Source organism: Epargyreus clarus, unplaced genomic scaffold (assembly GCF_041222505.1).
Source record: "Epargyreus clarus isolate Ecla_fem2 unplaced genomic scaffold, WU_Ecla_fem_2.2 ptg000005l, whole genome shotgun sequence".
NCBI lineage: Eukaryota > Metazoa > Arthropoda > Insecta > Lepidoptera > Hesperiidae > Epargyreus > Epargyreus clarus.
In genome coordinates this window covers 9,034,418-9,055,622 of record NW_027332213.1, presented here as the reverse complement: position 1 = coordinate 9,055,622, position 21,205 = coordinate 9,034,418, and the positions used below count along the sequence as shown (strand labels likewise).

Here is a 21,205-nt window from a genome sequence, read left to right as displayed (position 1 = left end):
CGGCCTGTAAGTTACTGTTGATAGTCTGAATAGCTGTGTCAATTTCGCCGATACTTGTCTGCACATACTCGTATAATTGTAAATCATCAGCATATAGATGATACGAACAGTTAATAAGTGTAGTGATGGAGTTAATGAATAACGAAAATAATAAAGGAGAAAGTATACCGCCTTGTGGAACCCCAGCAGTAAGGTCAGCCCACTTAGAGCTCTTGCGCTCTAGACGAACTGCCTACTGACCGCTAACGGTAGATTGTTCTCTACATTTTATTTAAATAAAGTAACGAACGAGCATTCACTTAATGTGGTGGTAAATAGTCACCGCCATTTATGGATTATGTGTTACATCGTGCGCGGAACTTTGTTATACGCTAAAAATATGTGTTACATCGGCTCGCACGTCCTCCGTTAAATATACATTTTGATGTATTTTCTTCAAACGCGTAAAAAATATAACTTCAATATAAGTTGTTGTATGTCGGTTTAAAATGTTGTAGTCGCTGTAGTAGAATTTCACTATAATGAAGTAAGCGTTACCTTATACATATTTTATCCTGCACTCGGCTACTGATATTGTTATGGAACATTATGCTTCCTAGGATTTTCCTTGAGGCCATTATGGTCGTTTGATGAAAATAGTTCCACTTTATGTGCATTCTCTTAATAAAAGTAATAATAATATGTAGGTGTTTTTTAAGGTATTTAAAGTAGAAATAACTACAAAACGATAACCGACAGATTAATTCGAGTTAGTATAAAAAAATCCAAACTTACCTACCTACTAAGAAAAATAAAAAAGCTTATAAAAATGTTTTTTCTAATCTTTGGAAGACGAAATTGAATTTAAGGTTTTATTCTGAAAATAGTAATCGGTAATGGTTTATACCTTAGTATTATCCTTGTCCTGACGATACAAATGGAAGGTTAATTGTGCGTCATTTTAAAGGTGGTAGAACTCTCAGTGGTCCGAGGTTGCTGTCTTGTGGTTTGAAGGGTGTGGTAAAGGAGATATACTTTTTAGAGTCATTAGTCCTCAGGGGTAGCGCACCTGTAGTAGACCTCGGGTAGTATCTAATATTATTTGGAATTGATTACAGATGTCCATGGGTGGCAGTAGCCACTTACCATAAGATGGACTGCCTGCTCGTTGGCTACTCTAATATTATAAATAACACTTGATTTAAGCAATAAATTATTTTAGACCAATATTATCATAGAACTCAGACATTTTAATATGTAACGGGTACTCACAACACGCGTTTTTTAATTTCTTTTGCCGATCTTTCGACCCAGTTACATACTAGTAGATAATGGGTAAAAAACATTACATATTAAAATATAGCATTATAGCTGTAAAATTTAGGTCGTGAATATGTGGTGTAATTCCAGATATCAATATAAGCCATTTTCACGTCTGCATCGACACTGCATCACGTTTTGGCCACTCTTACTGTTCAATTGCGGTGTATAAATCACACGTTATTGCGTCTGCCCTGACGTTAACGCGCGACACACATTAGCCCCGAATAGCTAAATAAACCTTATTTAGATACGTTAAAGTGTAAACGCTGTGTAAAATTACTTTGATATTCTGTATCTTGGTATACTATGGTGTTATTTTAAAATGTATACTTAGGTAACGCCACAAAATTGCGTGAAGATTGTGTTTAAATTATTTTCTAATTAATCTATGAATGGTTGAGACGTCTTTCGCTTGTGAGATAATATCGTTACAGATACAAAATAGTCTACCTATTTTACTTAAAAACGAAAAACATTTAAAAAATTAAGACCTGACAATGTAATCGTATTTTGCAATGCAAGGATATAGTTGAGATTCAACCTTGTTGGATGTTATAAACTTTACACATGAAATTAACATGTATTTTAGAAGCTATATTTCCACCAGTACAAATACATATACATATATGTGCTGTGACGCAAAAATATTTTTGTATCAACGAGAAACATAGCATAATTGTCACTTCACTCCAAACGAAGAGTGCGAAACGGTTGTGATAAGGGTTTCTTTTCTCGTCGGCACCGGAAATTAATTGTCGCCGAACGGAAAATAGGGTGAAAGTCCAATTAATTATTAGTCACTTCATTTATTTAATCCGAGGGCCAGGGCTTCTTTCTGATATTAATGCCCAAACTGCCAGACTGATTCCAAGTCTCTTTTAAGAACACTTAATTATATTTTTTAGGCAGTGGTTGCCAGTAATTTGAATCATCGAATTTGTACGCCTCTGTAATTATTCAAATACTTCTTTTCTAGAATTGAGTAAAATTAACGTCCATGGCTATTCGAACTTCGGACTTCAAACAAGATTATTAACCGCAATTACACCGTGCCTTTCCAAACAAAAAGGTCTTGACATCAACTTTTGTGTGTAAACAAAAGTTTTCCTTTAAATTGGCAAAAGTTTGAATGAAGTGACTCACCTCGCGGCATTTTACGCCGTCAGCTGCGGTGATTCCATCGCTTTCCTAATGTCGTATAAAAAATATTGTTCCAAAGATACGATCATATCAGTTTGACATGAAATACGCTTGTCAGGTTTAATGTGACGTAGTAGATATATCGATTTCAATCGAGTCTTGTTTATCACATCATACTGATATTGTATTCCAAATAATGTTCTATTAACTTTTTATTACTTAATGGAAATAACGGTTAATTTCTGATTGTTTCAACTTTTAAAAAGATGTTATTGTTGTATAACCTTAAAAAACAGGCTTTGGCGTCGAGCATATTTGATTGCAATAAAAGTATGATTAATTTTACCGTAAACATAATTATACCATCGTTTCGTCAATAATGTCTACAACTACCAGTATTATTTATTTTCAGCATTACTTTTTTATATTCCATTTATTAAACCATTGGTTCTGTCAATTTTATTTTATTTTAATCCAACAAAAAACCGTCTGAAAAATGTAGTTGTTCGGTATAAATGATATGAGCGATCCATCGGCTGGATTACCAATTACCTTTCTATTTTCTACTTTCGCGACTCGAAAAGATAGATGTTACGGCCGGTTTACTGGATTGCGCTAACAATCGATCCAATGCTCGATTGCCGTTGAAAAGACATAAATATTGTTCTTTCTGGTGAAGTAGGACTAGAGTAATAACTATATGTATAAAAACAGACGTTTTAATTTTAGAAAAATATTATATATTTAAAATGTTTTTCTAATGACATTATGCACTGTATTTAAAGAACGAAACTACACCTTTTTTACATATTTTTAAAGCATTTAATAAATATTATTTAACTAAGTAATAATAATATATCAGTAATCCTTGGAGCAATCCAAGTAATTGTAAATGATAGATGATTAATGATTGGTGTATGTTGCTCTTCGCAGCGGGAATCGTGTAAATACTATATGGTTTAATGAAAGTCGTTAAATTACCCAAAAAACATAACCCGTGAACAGAGGCGATGTGCCCACTAGCACTACCATGAGTTCACAAAAGTATTACTCGCTAGCGACTGCGTAAAATAAATGTATGAAAAATTGTACAGCGCCTCTGGTGGTTACTCGTAGAACTAAATTCCGTAGTGTGAGCCACTCGTAACGTAAAAAACCTATCGAAATCAAATCGCTAGCGAATGTCATTATGATCTATAGCCATACAAATTCGGTCCCATGAGTCATTAATTTGACAGACGTTGTCAAGAAATACCGTAACGATAGTAGTTATGTTATTCACTAGCAAAATGACAATAGTTTTCTATTTACAGTTTCTATAGTGGCGTTTCTATGCCAACTCATGGTAGTGCTACACATTGTACATTAGGTAAGTGCCTACCTGTGCCAGCCATCACCGACTGTGTCACAAACATAACTTTCAAGACACGCCGTGTCGTTGGCTTTGCATAATGTAGTTGTAGGAATAGCGTGTGTTCACGATAAGCTGTTTTTGAACACTGTCTCATAATGTAGTTCCTAAAAACTTGTGTGAATTCAGTCCAAGTGTTCAAAGATTAGGGAAGACACTAGTATTAAATTTACATAGTACGTACGAGTAATAGATTCAAATTGCTTGCGGCTGCGATAACAACAGTCGTAATGTAATCTTTATATGTATGTAGACATCTAGAGACAGTTGGTGTTTGTTTTGTGTTTCGCTAACTAATTCTATTTAGCTACGCAAGGAAACAAAGATATTTTTTTTATGTAACGAGTCACAAATGAAGTCCATCTAGAGTGAAATGAACACTGTCTGTACGAAATCCAAATATAAATCGGATCAAGTTATCATACGGGTAGAAAACCTGGATCATTTTTCCTGTATCTTGTTAAATAAGGAAACACGTTACTATTTCTTCTTGTAGGAGTTTGGCTTTGCCTTGATATTAATAATTTCGTAAAATATGACACTAATGATTTCATAAGGTAAGTTTAGCAGAACTCGACATGCATTATGAACAGTTTGACTATACGAGATTCATAATTTGTGAAGGCGCTGTTGAGCTCTCATAATCCCATGATGTTGTCAGTTGTGACAGGGTTGATCCATTGCCAAGTATTGCCAATATGATATTATATGTCTTTTGTATGTATATGTATATGATATTATATGTCGTATGCTCTTGCAACTGCCAGTTAGCTCGGCGACAAAAGAAGAAATTAACTTAATTTAATTTATACCTACAAAAGATACCCATAATTTCTTATCAGATATTAAATATGTATAAAATGTTTAGACTGTAGAGTGAAGATCCGCCCGCGGTTTAGATTTCAAAGCTCTTTAAATTCTATGATAATCCTTTTAGATCATCAGTACTACGGCTTTCCGCACAAAAATAGTATCCCTAGAAACATTTTGAATGCAATATAAACAGTATTCGCAAAAAGTACCGTAATTTGAATATACTATTATTATAATTTCGGCGAAGCATTGAAGGCGACGAGACCGCAGCAAGCACCGCGCTGCAGTTCTCCCACTTTATTGTAGCTAGGAAACATTTATTACATGTTAAGAGCTCCTTTATGTCTATACCGTTGCCAACCGTCTAATAGACTACAAATGTATACAGAGCGAGCACTACAAAATGCAATAAGAGTTTGTTGAACTAATCTTTTGAAAATATAAATGAGGGTTGTATGGAACTAGACTCGCTTGATCTCTAGTTTTAGCCTGATATCTCAATGTTATTTACAGTGAGTGTTAAAAGGTATTTTCTAACTTAAATAGTACATACGGATCATGGCGGTTATAGCGATTTTAAAGTATAGCGTTCTAATATGGTCAGTGCCCAAAATGCCGTAACATTTGAAAATGGCAATAGTGATGAATTTTATTTTCCACGACTTTAGTTTACTCTTAATACTTTGGGGAAATCCGTCCCCTTCAGGGCTTCTTTCCATTCCCCTACTTTTATTGGATTCTCGCATCTGTGCATACAAACTTTGTTTACCAATGAAAAGTCAAAAGTGATTTAAGCCGTGCTTTTCTTTCTATATCTGTGTGTATTATGGAAATGTTATTACACTGCAGGTCCCCTTATAAAATTCTGAGGGTACGAGAGGAGTAAGTTATCCAAAACGATCTATTGGAGAAACCCAATCGGCGTGACTACGTCGCAGTTTGCCCCTGCTTCTTCGTGGAACCTCTGGGCTTGATTCTGATAAACATTTACGTAATAAACTTATTTTTATCTTGAATAAGTCGCGCTGACCTTAATGTTAAGTACGGTAAGTAGGAAACTAGCTTAAAAAAAACAATCTAAAATTGTGATGGTATATATAAATTAAAGCCTATTATTAATAATCTAATCAATGTTTCAAATTCTAGTCTAACAACGGTCAAAATTTCTAGTAGGCGGGAAAAGTCAAATCAAACTTTGGTAAAAAACATTGTAATTTAATAAATTTTAATAACTGGTGTTAGATGTAAACCTTCACATAAAATAAGAAAAAGTACTTACTTATGTACATGATTTTAAATTTTTAAGGTTACTTGCACAGTACAAAAATAAAAAAAAATACTTTTAAATCTACATTTTTTCAGCCACTAAGCTAATAAGCCGCATTGGAAATTGCTGAATTTATTTCGAGTGTAATTTTATAACAATATTTATTTTTATCTCGAAAATATTGCGTGTAGTTCTATAAATATACAAAGAGTATACTTACTCTTATTATAGAGTTGGTCTAAATCTAAAATTAATTTCCTATAGTCTTAGGACTTTCGTATAAAAATATTTTGGGTAATATCGGTTATAAAAATATTTTGTAATAAAAAAAACAATATATTTTATTAGTCCAATACACAAATTCATTTATGTGAGCATGCTCTATATTCTAACCGTTGTTACTCAATTAACATAAATTTCTTCCACTGTAACTGTAAAAGCGCCTTAAAAGTATGTGGTTCTGTGCAGATATGAGTTAATTTTAACCCCGATTCAATTCAATTACACTTTTAAAATACTGTAAATGAAATCTGGCATCTGCACTCTCTTGGAATAAAAAGTAGAGGAGTATGTTACGTGCAAAAAGGTCAAAGGATGTTCAGTTCTTTTCATTTGTATGAATATGAGTGGCCGGTACAAATTTAATTAAAATATGGAATTTACTTCAATAAGAATAAAAAGAAGTACTATAACAGTAATATAATGAAATGAAATGTAAGTATTAAATAAAAGAAATATAAGTTTTGCTGAAAATGAGATTTAAGAATGAAATGCAAGTTTCTATTCTATTATTTGAATAAAGTATGTTATACAATGATATGTTAGACAATGATGTTTACTATACATAAATATAACGTAACATTTTTTTTTATAATATAAGGGTAGCAGACGAGCATGCAGTCCACCTGATGGTAAGTGGCTTCTGCCGCCCATGGACATCTGTAATCAACCCCAGATAGGATTAGATATTCCTACCTGAGGTCGGCCACAGATGCGCCGCTACCCCTGAGGACTAAGCTGGAACGCCTCGGAAAAGTATGTCTCCCACATTTTTGTTATGACCATTTAACATCACGTGAATCGTGAATCATAACGAACCTTTACAAGGAGGTTATATAAAGAATACCTACAAACAAAAATAAATAAAATCAGACGAAAAAGAATAACAAACTTTTTATTCATTCCTTCGTCATTGTAAAAGGTGGAGTTCTCGTTTATATAAGAGTACTAACGCCCAAAGAAAACAGCCTCCGAAGCCAATGAAGGAATAATCGTGGGCCGAGCTCTGAACTCATTTCTTTCAAATGGTAGTCTTTTGTCCGCCATGGAGTTACAACAGTCTGTTGCTTTTAAAACTTTAAAACTCAATAGAAAACAGACGTCACTTACGGTTTTTGTACTTTCGAGAATTGAATATTTGCCCCGTGGACACATTTAAGTTGAACGGAATAAAGTTACACAAGAATAACTTGAGCAGACGATTCGCGGTATTTCAGTAAATACATTAACTTTCTTGTCATCTGTAGCACTACCATGAGTTGGCATAGAAACGCCACTATAGAAATTGTAAATAGAAAACTATTGTCATTTTGCTAGTGAATAACATAAATACTATCGTTACGGTATTTCTTGACAACGTCTGTCAAATTAATGACTCATGGGACCGAATTTGTATGGCAATAGATCATAATGACATTCGCTAGCGATTTGATTTCGATAGGTTTTTTACGTATCGAGTTACGCCACTACGGATTTTAGTTCTACGAGTAACCACCAGAGGCGCTGTACAATTTTTCATACATTTATTTTACGCAGTCGCTAGCGAGTAATACTTTTGTAAACTCATGGTAGTGCTACTGACCGCAAGCCGAGAAAACAAAGTCCGGTCGATAACTGTGCTGTTCACATTAAAGTGATTTATTTATTTGTATTCCTTTTTTCAATGTTTTTTTATGAATATTGTAAAGTAGATATAGAAAACTTTGTTGCAATATTTTTTTTTCAATTATCGATATTATAAATGATCACTTGGCTTTACCGATGAAGGACAACAATTCCAGAAGAGTGGAAACCAGAGTGCGCTTTAAAACGCTCAAAATTGTGTGAAATCTATTAATCCACACTTAGCCAGGGCCCTAAATTATAGTTTAAACCTTCCTCGATATAAGAGGAGAACCGTACCTAGCAATGGTCCTGTATAGGTTGACGACTATTGCCATATTTATTATCTAAAACGACGTCTTAAATGAAGTAAATATATTTTAATTTTCTCTTATTATATCTATATCTAATTTATGAAGACTTCAGCCGAAGAGAAAATTGCAGTACCGCTGAGATAATCAAATTGGAACTTAATAAGGGAAGTTAAAGTTCTAATTACTGCACATAAAGTTGGAAATTTTAATGGAAAATGGTTGCTTGAAGAAGATAAATGTGTACGAAATTGAAAGCTAATGTAAATAGGAACTCAATTGTAAATCAAGTTATATGATTTACATCCTTAAATATTATTCATAAAAAATCGTATAGAGTGAAGCAAAATAATTATGCGAATACATATTATAATATGGTATTTATATAATATCAAACATAAAACCTCCATGAATATGGTTGCTTACATACTCGAGAATAAAAATACACAATAAATATGATCGGTTTTAAAAGTCTAACGATATTCAACTTCGAATAAACTCAAACTCTTCACGTGTTTGTATGTGCACACAAATCGGCGTTTGTATAAAATACAATATCTCTGTTCACTCTATAAACACGTTGTTTGACATAAAAAGAATCAAACGCCTCAGGCATACTTTCTTAAAGGCGTATGAATAACTTTGAATCGATACGAGCTCAGAAACTTGGGAATAGTTGAAACAATGTACAAATATCGGTACACTACAAGTATTTTTAGCTTTGCTACATTAACGATAAGCTTATTGCCACAACCTGGGTTTTAGTGCCAGCCATAAATAGGGTTCTTCCATCTAAATGTCCGGCAGTTGCTACACCTAGTAATCCACTAGAATTAAAGGGGATCGAAATAAAGGAACTCGTATTTCACAGACGTTTTGCTGAGTTGCATAATTGCCCACCCGTATCATAGGTACCATAGGATACCGAAAATATGCGATGGGATTTTGTATATTTCATAGATGAAGTAACTAAATAGAGTTTCAAACTTAACATTTTGGTATTTCATCAGTAAAATAGACCATATCTTAAGCTCAATAATATTCATTCATTTGATTAAATTACACGGTAAATCACGATAATGTGAATAATAAAAACTACTCCGATTCTTAAGCTGTACAAGACTTTAATTTGGATTTCTTAAATATTTCGTAACGTAGCCTTTACACTGCTGACTTACGAGTACATATGAACCGACCTTAATAACGTATCTAGTATCGAAAAGTACCATCAGATGCATTCTCGTTTTTTATAAAAGAACTTCTATTGATCGATCAAGCAATGGACACTACGTCGACTTCTTATATATCCAGACTATAAGCGCTACGAAGCGAAAACGGTGCTACGGCGTACTACGAGCTAATTTATCATTTACCTAATCAACAAGCTATATGTAAAAATACTGACATATAGTGTTGAAACGTTGTGTTGCCATATAAATAAAAAATATTAAGGGTGAACAATCCTTATCACTTAGGGGTATTAAAAATAGATAGTAGCCGATTCTCAGATCTACTGAATATGCATATAAAATTTGGTGAAAATCGGTAAAGTCGTTTCGGAGGAGTACGGTAACTAACATTGTAACACGAGAATTTTATATATAAGAATAGCATACAAATACGAATAACAGCCCGCTACGCTGCCCGCTACCAACGGTCGCCGACAACCGCAATCGTCAGGCGGCAACGGACGGCGACGGTCGCTGGTTACCAACGATCATAGCTGACTGTCGTTAACAACCACCGACGGCAGCTCACGACTACATCTGACGATTGACGCTGCGCAGGCAGCCACTTATATACAAAAGCCCTAACAATATACTGAATATATTAAAATGTATTTATACCTGAAACATTAATTCTTCATACATTTACGCCTTCACATAAATAAAGGGCTCCATAATAAAATCAGTAAAATCAATGTGGCATCCCTGTGGTTTATTCTTGCGCGGGCAGTGGCGCCTGGTGCGCTATAAATAGTTCAGCTCTCACACTTTCTGCTATTAATCACGACCACCATCTGTACTCTTCCACCTGTGAAAACGGTACAAAATGTTTCTAAAATAAATATAGGTAAACCTTATATTCATTGCTGGATTAAGTCCTGCCATGGAGTTTAATTTAATTTAGATCTTAGAAATCAAATTATAAATTTTAACCTTATTATAGATATTGAATAAATTTTAATGCCGTGCAGTTTTTTAATCAATAAGCTAGTGTGGACTAGATGTGTGAATCAGATGGCAATAATCTTTATCTGACATAGGTCTTGTGGAACCTAATTCATATAACTCGACATTATAAAAAGCATAAAAGATCGTCTTTCTATCTATCGTTTATGGATTAATGTTTAACACTTATATACACAAGAACAAATACATAAATTTAACATCAGACATCACTAAATCTCATAGCTTAGTCTTGTCGGGGCGTTCGATCCCATTTATTACAAAAACTTGTACGCAGTACCTACACCATTTCCAAATCTGAAAGTACAAACAAAATATTACGAAATTAATCGTTATCAAGGTAATTAAAATTTATATCACACTTCGTTTTAATTCTAAAAAATACTCCGTAGAAATTACTTAGGCTATATGAAAAGTTGATTTTTATTCCTGTCTACAAATGTTAGTGCCTTTAAACAAGGTACAAGGTAAACATTGTGCAAAGAAATCAACGACACCATTTGTGGCTTATTCTTGCCAGGACAGTGGCGTTCCAAAGCTATAAATATGAAGGCTAGCACACGCCAAGATAAATTACTATCACCTGCACAAAGTACACTGGTTTTGAAAGTAAATCTAGAAACACTTGTATGTACAAAATATTTAACTGTTTTGTTATGTAAATTAAATACATTTTACTACTGCCAAAATCAAATAAATAGGTTTGCATGTATAAATCAGCATAACTTACCTTATAATATAAATCTACTTAAGCAAAATTGTATTTTTTGTGGACGAACTATTTTGAAACGAAAATTAATTTTAAACTGTTTTGTATCTTTATAAATCGCTTTGCTGTTATTGTCTCTCAGTAACAAATAAACCTCTGTCCAGGATCGGACAAAAGGTCACGTCTATTTTTAGTCAGGGATGTTACAACCTCAAAACCAAAACTATAAAGTAAACATCAGAAATCAACGATACCCCTTGTGGCTTATTCTTGTCGGGCATTGCCGCTCTAAAGCTGTAAATAGGGTGGCTCGCACCCGCCACAATTAATCACCACCACCTGTACTACTCCTAAATGTAAAGCTAAATGCAAGCAAAACATTTACCACATTACTAAACTAATTTGTAGCTATTTTGCATTTCTCTGTGATTAGGATTGGACATTATGAACAAGACAAAGAGTTATATTCAGGAGCTTTGTGCTTACATTTTGTTAAAAAGATATATATTTTTGTAACTGCCATTATAAGTAGGAAATTAAACTGTACGTAAGAAATTTAGATTTAGATATATATTAGATTATATATATTAGATTTGTTTATAATAAAAGCAACCAAATTGGTACATATAGTACCAATCATTATTTTTACATTACACCCATTTTTACACGCAGTTTTTTGCCATAATTTATCCTAACTTTGTAATCGTTATAGACGAGAAATTGGAACAAAAGCCCCATGACAGTATTAAGCCTGCGAGCCTTGGAATGCCGAATATAAAACAAGCGGCAGTTGGATAAACCTATACTTATCGCGAGGAGCCAGCGGTGACTGCGAATACAGAGCGCACCGTATTTAAATATCAATAACATTAGATGTGTTACATTATGTGAAACATTTTTAAAATTTAGTATAATATACAGCTAATACTTACAGCTAAACTATTAATATTTATAACCTACTGTTTAAGTAGGTAATTTTAACTTGATCATTATCAATCAATATAGATATGTATACAACATACGAGTACATGGGGTATTGAAAAGAGTATATTGATTTATCTGTATTGTTTTTAATTGACAAAAAAGAGCTATGTGTGTATATAAGCTTGTATGTGTGCGACTTTCTCAAAAACTACTGATCCAATTTGAATGGGGTTTTGATTTTTTGAAAGCTTTATATATTTTTACTTATTACGAGTTCTTATAAGATCTCTTTTATACCTATTTATCTTATAAGTAATTATCCATAATATTTACAAAGTACATTTTCTTCCAAGCTAACTTCTATTTACGAGTAAAACGTTATTATTTGAAGGTGGTAGAACCCTTTGTGGTTCGACTCCGGCGGCACCACCGCCACACCTATTTCTACCTAATAACTGCAGTGTTAGGTGCTGCTGTGTTCCGGTTTGAAGGGTGTGGTAAGGGAGAAAGACTTTTCCGAGGCATTCCAGCTTAGTCCTCAGGGGTAGCGGCGCATCTGTGGCCGACCTCAGGTAGGAATATCTAATCCTATCTGGAGTTTATTACAGATGTCCATGGGCGGCAGTAGCCACTTACCATCAGGTGGACTGCATGCTCGTCTGCTACTCTTATATTATAAAAAAAAGAAATATTAAACTAAATTGAGGACAAAATTAACAAGACCATGTAACCTAATAAGAATAACTTGTTAAGCCGAAGAAAAGTAGGCGTTGTAACTAAATTTGATCCAACACGGCGCTATTTTTATCCTAATTTTATTTTATTTGTAGAATGTTACGCATAATTTAATTTGTTATGAGGCATTTCAACTTATTTTTTAGGAATGGAAGTACTACACAATGGTCTGTTATATTTCGAATAAGTTACTGATATTCAAGGGCGGCGGAGATTGCTTGTTTTAGTAGATAAAAAACCTAAAACGAGTTCAGACACTCATCTCAATAAAAATATAGTGATTTTTGCACTGTAAAAGGATTGTTTTCTTTTCTTTTGTTGTGAAGAAAAAATGGCATCGAGTTTATAAGCAGTTCCAAATTTAAACGAACATTTTAATTTGGCATATAAGCATCATAGCATTAAGTGGAGTCGAAAAAAGGGAAGTCAAAAGAAATTTGAGCAGAAAACCCAGCAAACTCGTAGTAGAGCGGCTTTGTGGATCGCGACCCAAATCCTATCACATAAAGGAGACCATTTGCAGTACGATTGGCAGCTTATATACCTGCGAATCGAATCCTTTATAAACTTGATATTTAAAATACCTACAATAAATTTTAAATTATCTACCTTGTGTGGCTTGCCGTTGTAGGCACTACCGCTACATCTTATAGCCCCAAAAGTATGTACTGCTCTATTCTGGTTTGAAGAGCTTAGTAAGGAAGAAACCTTAAATGGGGCGTTCAAACTCAGTTCTCAGAAGTACTAACGTATGTTTAGCCCATATAACAACAATATTTGCATATAGATGATATGCTAAGCTAGATAAACTTAGATGACACGTACCAACTTAGTCTTCAGGGGTTGCAATTCTGAGTCAAGGGAGTCTGTGGACAAGTTAAAGTAGGACTTAGTTATTATTTTAAGATGGTTATTTATAGGACGGCAATTTTAATAAACGTCAAAATAATATGATCCAAAGTTATATTTGTCTTTTAAAACGTAACATTTGCGAAATTAATGTCCAGACAAATTACTGGCCGTCGACTGTATTTATAGTTTCAGACATAAATCATGATATTACTTGATATTTAACTATACAAAAAAAAATTAATAGAAATCTTAATTCTTAATTATTATGAATATTAACTACGTGAGTATAGATTTATCAATGAGTCGGAAGTCGGGTATTGGATAGGAACTTGTAACATTAGATTACACACACCCATATTGCACTTGCCCATGTCCGTAATAATAAAAATCCCATCAGGTTTAAGGTTTTCTCTGAGAAAAATAGAAGAAAACACATCGAAAGCTTGTATCCCCGGCGGATTTAAAACGAGAAGCCTGCCTCCGTAGCGGGGCCTTACGTGATGTACTATAAATAAATAGTTTGGCCGTAACTGCCGCCTCTCGAGACCAATTAATCACGTGTAGCACCTGTGACTGTACTTTAATACCAGGAGACGGACAATAGATACCTAAATACAACTGCGAGTAACTAGCATTAGATTGCTTCCTAATTGTACGATTATTTACTACTTTATACTGTTATTTGTCACATTTCTGTTAGTATAATATATGTATTAAATATATCAATATTTTAAAGAATATAATCAGAATATATTATAATCAAACATGAAGTTCATATGATGTTTTGTGACTACTTACACACTTCTCCACTCTACTCCACTCAATCCTTACTAGTCCTTACTAATATCCTTACTAATATTATAAGTCCGTATAGTAACTCTATCTGTCTGTCTCTGTTTGGTTGTCTCTTCTTCACGCCTAAACCACTGAACCGATTTTAATAAAAAATTGTACAAAGATAGTCTGAGACCCGAGAAAGGACATAGGATAATTTTTATCCCGGAAATCCCACGGGAACTAGGGATGCCGATCTAAGATCCATTAATCGGAGAATCGATCTTTTGGACCAAAAAAATCGATTATTTTCATATCATAATCGATTATATGTTATATTATTTTCTTTTAAACGCGGGCAAAGCCGCGGGCAAAAACTAGTTTCTCCATAAAGTCGGAAATATGTGCCTACATGATATAGCATATCTGAAAACTAAGTCAAATCTTACTTGTTTTTCGACTTCACAAATATATTAATATGATAGAAAAAATATCATTAAAAGTAGCTTAGAGCACAGCTATCTCTGTTTAATTATTCTACCACCGAGAACTCTGACTGAATTTGTAAATCCGAAACATTCCTTCCTTTAGCGCAAATTGAAAAAGATCCAAATAAATAAGTGGGCATAAGTCTGGTGGAATATTTTCGAGTAGAGCCAGGTGATACTTGTGTCCATCTGCATTTCTGCAGCGGGAGCGCAGACGCTCGTAAATAATCCTTTGGACCTGAAAAACGTTTCAGTGAATCCAATAAAATACGTATCCGCAGAGACTACGCCGCAGTGAGCTCGTTACCACGCCTAGACGATTTATTGAGATTTGAAGGCTGAAATATTGTAGGTATTCCATTTTAAAAATCTTTTATGAAATACAAGTTTTGTTTCGCATTTGTGTTCAGCGCCGACTTACGGCCGTCGTTTCTCGCAGCTCGATTTTCTTCATAACACTTTTCGCTGCTATTAGACTTATTACAACGCAACATTATTTTTTACTTCTCTTGTTTCGTACATTTTTATTCAAGAAGTACCTAAATATTCATATATAAAGTAAAGTATTAAATACTCTTTATAATTTGGATTGGCTACATAATTATAAGTTGTCGTGTCTATAATTATTAAGGTGATAGTAATTTAGAGCGACAGTTTTAATTACACGGAAATATCGGAATTCAAGTCAAGACGCACACAAAAAGAAATGAGCTAGTACGTTGATACCATAGCACCAAAACTTTCAGGTCACGCCATCAAAGAAATAGCACTTTTTCCTGTAACAATAACAGAAGGACGAGTTAGTCTAATTTGACAACATAACGACTGCCGAACTCCGTTTAGCTGGAAAATAAAGGAAAGTATCGTTAGTGTACCGCCCTTGGTCTCTTTAAACGTAACGTATGAATATATCAAACTCATGTAATCATTATAAAAATGCGTGTTAAATAATTAGACAGAAATACATTCGTGTTTTAGTTTAAAAGACGTACCTAGTATGTAGACTTATAAAATGCTTTTCTACAATAAATCGATATATGACAATTTCTTTATATAATCATTGCCTAATTTACGTGTCTGGGTAGATAAAGGTTGATATTTGGTTATGGATATATATGTCTGGGTAGATAAAGGTTGATATTAGGTTATGGATATGTTATTAAATAAGGACTTACAATGTAGCACCTTCACTTAACACCTAAGACAATGCAATTAGGATCCCTATTCTATTCTAGCTTGTTTAGGTATAAATATTCACGAACTGCACTTTATTATTGCAATTTTTTTATGGAAAATAACATTTTTACAAGAATATTTTGGAATGACAAAAAACATATACTAATAATAGTGGATCCAGTATCACTTTATACGTACAAACGATATAAGAAGTAACAATTTATTTATATACAGTGCCTACTCGGTTATGGGCAATTTCCCGCGGGTTCGCTTACGATATCTACTGATGTGTAACAACGTGAAACATCAAAAAGAAGTCTCTATCTATTAGCAACAGTATATTTATGTACATCCAACATTATCGTTTATTTAGTGGGTGAGTCATTTTCAATAAATTGTGCATCATAAAAAACGAATATCAAAAATTACCCAAACTATGAAATAATAAATTTGTACTAAAGAAATATGTACTAAACCAACATTCATTTCAATTATTTTTAACTTTGTAGTGACATAGAAGTCGGTTGCATTTTTTGTTAAAATTTTTTTTTACCCTGTTTAGTGCTGACATACTAACATTTATATTAATACAATATAAACTTGTATAAACGTGATCATGAATGAAGGTAAGGTCATAATTTACATTGATTGGAACCGCCCGCTCGCAGGGCACTTCCGCGCCCTGCTCGCTTAGTTTTATATTGTCTTATATGTTCCAACCTAACCTAACTAAATAGTCAATGATGAACTGGCTTTGCAATTTTATTAGAACCTACACCAAATATCTTCAAACACAACTCAATTATTCCCATCGGTTGAGGAGTTACATATTTTGTCTCTGAGCCACATTATCAAACTCTTAAATAGTCAATGATGAACTGGCTTTGTAATTTCATTAGAACCTACACCAAATATCTTCAAACACAACTCAATTATTCCCATCGGTTGAGGAGTTACATATTTTGACTCCGAGCCCCATTATCAGACCCTTAAATAGTCAATGATAAACTGGTTTTGCAATTTCATTAGAACCTACACCAAATATCTTCAAATAAAACTCAATTACACCCATCGGTTGAGGAGTTACATATTTTGACTCCTAGCCACATTATCAGACTTTTAAATAGTCAATGATAAACTGATTTTGCAATTTCATTAAAACCTACACCAAATATCTTCAAACAAAAGTCAATTAAACCCATCGGTTGAGGAGTTAGATATTGTCTCCAGAACCCACTCTGATCCTCATCATAATATTTAAATGGGACCACCTTGTAGCAATAGTCCACACACGTAATTAAAGGCATTAAAATAGGTTCATAAACGGCGAAGTTATGGCTGTTATATTTACATGGGTGGAGGAGTTCCCCTCATTTTCTCCAGAACCCATCGATGGATCCTAACCATATTTAAATGGGACCAACTTCCAGCTCGTCTCTACACAATAAAAAAAGAATTATTAAAATCGGTTCACTAACGGCGGAGTAATTCGTGTACATACATAAAAAAAAGATACCGGCCGAATTGATAACCACCTCCTTTTTGAAGTCGGTTAAAAAGCTCTTTCTACTTCAGTGTTAAAAAATCTAGCTACTAACTCAACTTCAAAAACATGACGTGACTACGTATAGAACCTTAGATTAATATAGATGGGAGATTAAGCCCACATGGTTTACACTCATTTAATATGCTGCTTGGTGTTCATTATGAATGTAATATTCGTTCGTAGCCTGAGGCACTTGGTTTCATGTGACATGGGACAATGTAGTAAAGATAAGGTGTTCCCTTCCACGCCAGTGACTCTATTGTCAATCTCTTACGCAGCGACATGCTGAAAGGAATGGCCAGTAGGGCAGCCTCAAAGCCATTGTGGCCGAGATTAGCAGTTGATATGTATCCTGTAATACGTTGCAGTTTTTATTCATGTTACACTTTGTAGGAAAAGATCAACATCTCTAGATAGATCACTTTTATACGTATAAATTTGAAAGGTTAGTTTTTTAGTCTTGCTATGTCTAACTCGTTTACTAAGTACTACTATTTTTAACTCATTTAGTTATTATTTTATCAAACGGCAGGGATATTGAAACTTCTTGTAGCGGAGACTGCCGCGGCACTACAATTACACTGATTTCTGTCTTACTCACATTATTACTTAGATAATGCATAGAAAATAACCCCCAAAGTGGCCGTCCTCAACCTTGTTGGAGAACTCGGGGATCTTCGACGGAACGCAACCGGAGTCCTCCAAGCGCTGTGCCCCGATCGGGCTCTGCTCTGGGAGAGCAGTTTTCGCTCCTCCCACACCATCTGGTGTTCACGATGGTATGTGACCACACATACCGCCGTCCTTACGTCGCTTACTGGATAGTTCGAGCTCCCACTCTTGCCGCCCGAAACCCCGGAAGCCCTCTTTTAGTCGCCTCTTACGACAGGCAGGGGATACCGTAGCCCTATTCTAGTCCCGGAACTACAGGGACAAAGTAAGTATACCTACCTTACTTATATTAGAAAGAATTATGAAAAATGATGATCCATCCTATTTTCGTACAAAAACCATTCCCAACAAAACATCGGCTTCCAAAGCACAACTTGGTATTTATGAGTAGGTGTTATTTATATCAAAGTCAATTTCCTTTCTAATAAATCATTGTAACGTATTTCGCCCCTACATAATCTCGGAAACAAAGAATTTCCTTGCAAGCGATAAAATGATAAGAGGAATAAAATTTAGACAGTTTAGTTCTCCTTTAGTGAAAATGGCTTCCTTTAGATAGAGAAAGCGTATAATGGAATGCAATAACTCTTGACCGGGTGTGCGAAGAAATAACAGTGTGTCATATTTCACAACCCTCCAACATTTTTATAAAAGCGAACCATCTGCTTTTGACCCCTCATTCTTTTTGTTTCACGAATTATTTCTGTATTAGTAAAAATAAGCCTGATTCATGGGTTTATCGACATATGTGAAAACGGGGTTTTTGGGCGGTGTAAATAATTTTACTTTTTATATTGTGTCTTGAAATATTCATGTCAGATGTGTAATTACAATATATTGCTGTATATATACTACTTTTCTATTACGAGTATGTTTCTCTCGCACACCTTACAGAGAACGTCTGGATTAAAACCTTTATTTCGAAAATGTTATATTTGTGCAGTGCAGGAGACTAAGGGAATAATCCCTTAAGGTATAAGCCTAGGAAATGAACAGTAATGCATCCATAAAAATGTTTGTCTACTGCAGTCACTAATATAATTCATACCGCCACGTTTTTAAAATATAAAACACGTTTCAATAGATAATAAAGTACTTAAATAATAATTAAACGATATTTAAATACTTAAATACTTTTAAGCAAATAATATTTAAATACTTTTTTATTCTGAATAACTCCAAAACACAAGTTTTCAAACACCTAAACTCCCCCACACTATTATTTCGATCAGAAGAATAGCGTAAAATTTTCAGTTATTGTGTGGTATTGAATTATTCTTTGTAACGGCAAGTTTCGCCGTGTACATTTACCGACGCCTTCGTTCATAGAATTCCAACGCTACAATTCTCTAAGAAGATTTACTCGGAGTTTGCACATTGACTGACCTGTAGCATTACCATGAGTTGGCATAGAAACGCCACTATAGAAATGGTAAATAGAAAACTATTGTCATTTTGCTAGTGAATAACATAACTACTATCGTTACGGTATTTCTTGACAACGTCTGTCAAATTAATGACTCATGGGACCGAATTTGTATGGCAATAGATCATAATGACATTCGCTAGCGATTTGATTTCGATAGGTTTTTTACGTATCGAGTTACGTCACTACAGATTTTAGTTCTACGAGTAACCACCAGAGGCGCTGTACAATTTTTCATGCATTTATTTTACGCAGTCGCTAGCGAGTAATACTTTTGTAAACTCATGGTAGTCCTACTGAGCTTCGTCTTACCACACTGCATAGGTACTTTCTTATTATTATTTAAGTCTGAGGATTTCTATTGCTTCGTTCTTTATAGTTCTTTGAATATCAAATTTTAGGGTCATTGTCCTTTATCGTCAAAGAAGTTAATGGATATTAAGACTATTGCCACTGCAACTAACATCTAGGATATTCAAATTCAATTTAAATATACATTTAAAAACACATTAAAATCAATGTATCCTATTTTTACCTATCAGAGAACGATTTTTTTCTAGTAATAAGAAATGATCGAATGTCGGTCTATAGTAGTCAAAATATTAGAAAGATTGTTTAACAGAACTTAACAGGAGTCAATTACACTAATGTATAACAATAAATATATCACTCATATCTTTCAAAAGTCTAATCTGTATGATATTATATATTATTATTATTATATATATATATATATATATATTTTTGACTGGAAAGAAATTTATTTATATTATTATTATATATTATTATTATTATTATATTATATTATTATTATATAATAATAATAATATTATTTGTATATATTATTTTCTTTATGCCGCCATCGTTGTCTTTCTCACTACCCGAAGGTTGACTGGCAGAGAATGCTATATAGCATTAAGTCCGCCTTTGTGCCTTTACATTTCTGTAAGGTTCACAAAGATTAAATAAATAAATAAATAAATATTATTAGCAGCAAGATTATTTGATATTTCCGCACTATTTATATATTAAATTTTTCTTTTTATTTATGTAACCATAGATATACTACTAATAAAAACATAGTGATATATCTATGTATGTAACACAGTATTTGAATTTACTAGCAAAGTTCAATATAGTATTATTGAACTTTACTGTTAAAAATCAAATATAAAAGTTATATATCTAACACATTTTCCCAAAAGAAAAATGGACTACTGTTTGTAACACAAAATGGAAAGTACCGTGGGATTTACGGTCTGATGCCTCGCGATAATAATAAAACTGTCAATATTTTAACTTCTATGAACATTTATACATAACAGTAAAATGTAAAGTTGCATATGGAATGCCAAAACTGATCGTAGTGTAATGTATTATATACTTACTGTTTAATGTAAATCTTTAATATTGTCAGATTGAATAGAAATATAAAAGCAGATTACAAGATAAAATTGGTATAAGTTCTTTTATATTAATATCAAAATTAGTCCAATAAAAAAGTAAATACTGTATGTAAACTATGTTTAGTAGAGGACAGGTGTATTTTCTCTTCTTTCTGTATCAGGTAACTATGAACAGCCGGATCA

The 21,205-nt window shown here is 33.6% G+C and overlaps 1 long non-coding RNA gene across 1 annotated transcript in view; it reads right to left on the bottom strand.

Moving 5' to 3' along the window:
* Positions 1-19,884, bottom strand: part of LOC140742254 (uncharacterized) — a 290,795-nt gene extending 270,911 nt beyond the window's left edge. The window contains exon 1 of the long non-coding RNA XR_012102260.1: positions 19,577-19,884. This is a non-coding gene — a long non-coding RNA (uncharacterized LOC140742254). The remainder of the gene's footprint in view (positions 1-19,576) is intronic.
* Between the last annotated feature and the right edge of the window lie 1,321 nt (positions 19,885-21,205).